This window comes from Marmota marmota, unplaced genomic scaffold (genome assembly GCF_001458135.2).
Source record: "Marmota marmota marmota unplaced genomic scaffold, marMar, whole genome shotgun sequence".
Lineage (NCBI taxonomy): Eukaryota > Metazoa > Chordata > Mammalia > Rodentia > Sciuridae > Marmota > Marmota marmota.
Window position 1 is genome coordinate 44,864,971 of NW_025999932.1, and position 2,538 is coordinate 44,867,508.

General features: G+C 35.2%; 1 pseudogene; it reads left to right on the forward strand.

The window, feature by feature from the left end:
- The first annotated feature begins 640 nt into the window (after positions 1-640).
- LOC107140820 lies at positions 641-1,573 on the forward strand (annotated as a pseudogene).
- Positions 1,574-2,538: the final 965 nt, after the last annotated feature.

The window sequence follows — 2,538 nt, forward strand, 5'->3', positions numbered from 1 at the left end:
AGCTAGGACGTCTTGGACAGCCAAGAATACTATACCCAGTAAAATTAAGCTTCAGAATTGACAATGAAATAAAAATCTACAATGATAAACAAAGTTAAAAAGAATTCACAACTAGAAATCCTGTACTACAAAACATACTCAATAAAGTATTTTATGAAGAAATGAAAAATAAAAGTGAAAACAAAGGGAGGAGCTACACTAGAATAATAAATCAATGGGAAAACTAATTCAAATTAAAAACCAGAAACAAACCAAAATTACAGGGAATAAAAATCGTTTCTCAATAATAACATTGACTATAAATGACTTAATATCATCAATCAAAAGGGACAAATGGGATTAAAAAACAAGACCCAACAATATGCTGTCTCACTTCATAGGCAAAGACACCCAAAGACTGAAGGTAAAAGGATGGGAAAAAACATATCATTCATATGGACCTAGTAAACAAGCAGAGTTTCTCTTGTCATATCAGATAAAGTGGACTTCAAGGCAGAGTTAATCAGAAGGGACAAAGAAGGATATTTCATACTACTTAGGGAATTATACATCAACAAAACGTAACAATCATAAACACTTATGCCCCCAAGAATCAAATAAACTACAGGGCCTGCCTCACACCCGCGACTAGGCTGGACCAGAGCAACCCAAGATGGCCAACTTCAAGGATCAGGTGTCAGATGAGGAGAAGGTACGCATAGCTGCTAAATTCATCACTCATGCACCCCCAGGGGAGTTTAATGAAGTATTCAGTGATGTCAGGCTACTACCTAACAATGACAATCTCCTCAGGGAAGGAGCAGCACATCCATTTGCCCAATGTAACATGGACCAGTTCACACCCATGAAGATAGAAGGATATGAAGACCAGGTCTTAATTACAGATGATTTTAATAAACTCAGCTATTTTAAAAAATTTTAATAAACTCAGCTGATTTTAAAAAAAATCAGCTATTACCCATGGTGACCTGGGTAATAGCTGATTTTTAAATCCAAGAAACACAAATCTCCTTTAAGTTTGATCACTTAGAGAAAGAAGCAAGCAACCCTCAACCAGAAAAAGTAGATGGAGATTTGAAGTCTTGGATAGAATCCTGTGACAATGTGAAAGATCATTATTCCGGCTTCTGTTTATGCTAAAACTATAGATGGGCAACAGACTATTATTGCATGTATTGAAAGCCACCAGTTTCATCCTAAAAACTACTGGAATAGTCATTGGAGATCAGAGTGGAAGTTCACTATTACACCACCTACAGATGGTTGGAATGTTCAAGATTCAGGTTCACTATTGAAGATGGCAATGTTCAGTTAGTTAGTCATAAAAATGTATAAGATTTGGTAACTGTTTTGAATGAAGTCCAACTTCCAGGAATTTATTAAAATCATGGAGAGTGCAGAAAATAAATATCAGGCTACAATTGGTGAAAACTACCAAACAATGTCAGACACCACATTCAAGGCCTTGCACCGGCAGCTTCCAGTTAACCACACCCAAATCGACTGGAACAAGATACTCAGCTACAAGATTGGCAAAAAAAAAAAAAAAAAAAAAAAAATGCAGACTACTTAAAGGCTGACTGTAAGATCCTTCCATATATAGAAAGAAAAGGATTCAACATGTTGTCATATGATAGGTAAGTGATTTATAAACAAGAGTGATATTTTGCTAGGGCTTTCAAAGTTGGCAGATTTTTTTAGTCTCATGAAATACTGTTGAACCTATAGCATTGACTTCATCTTTTTGTTGTTGTTGTTGTTTTCTGTCTTGTATTTTTTTTGTTATCACTATATCTACTTGTAAATTTTTTTTTTCTTTTTGTTAATTCTGCCACACTTAGTGTTGAAGAGAGATCTATCTATTCTGGAGTCATTTTACTTTTTAAAAAACTTTCCTAGCCATGAAATCCTGTTACTGATTTAGACAGATAATATGCTCAGTATTTTTACCCCTGTGCTCCAGAGCACTTATGGTACTTCAGTGCTTTTGACTGATCCACCAACAGCCAAGGAGGCTATGCTACAACTCATAGCTAAATGGAAGACATTCTCCCTTTGACTACTTGATCTTCATTTATAGCATCTCATAACTATACTTTTCAAAAGTTTGGATTGAGGCTTTTCAGGTCCATTTTGGGGGGCAAAGGAAGTTTTCTGGAAATCCCACGACAGCCAGCTTCTTTAGGGGGACTCATTTTCAAATCCAAAGACTTGAACCACATTCCTCACATTTTCTTTGTTCCCTCATTGTCTTTTTCCCATTTAGTACCATTGTAGTTATAGACATCTGCATTTTTACAAGAGTTTTATCCATGTATTATTTTTTTAAGTATTCACGAACTGCAGACATACTGTGGATATAGTAGAGTATAAAACTTGAAAAATGCAGATACTGAAGGAATAATAGGTATTTTGCACTTTTAACACTTTGTGGCAGGATTGTACTCTAAGCAAATGAATCAAACAACTCTATAAATCACAAAAACCTAAGATGAACCAAAGTGAAAAGATAACTTCCAGGCAGTATCTTTCTACTGT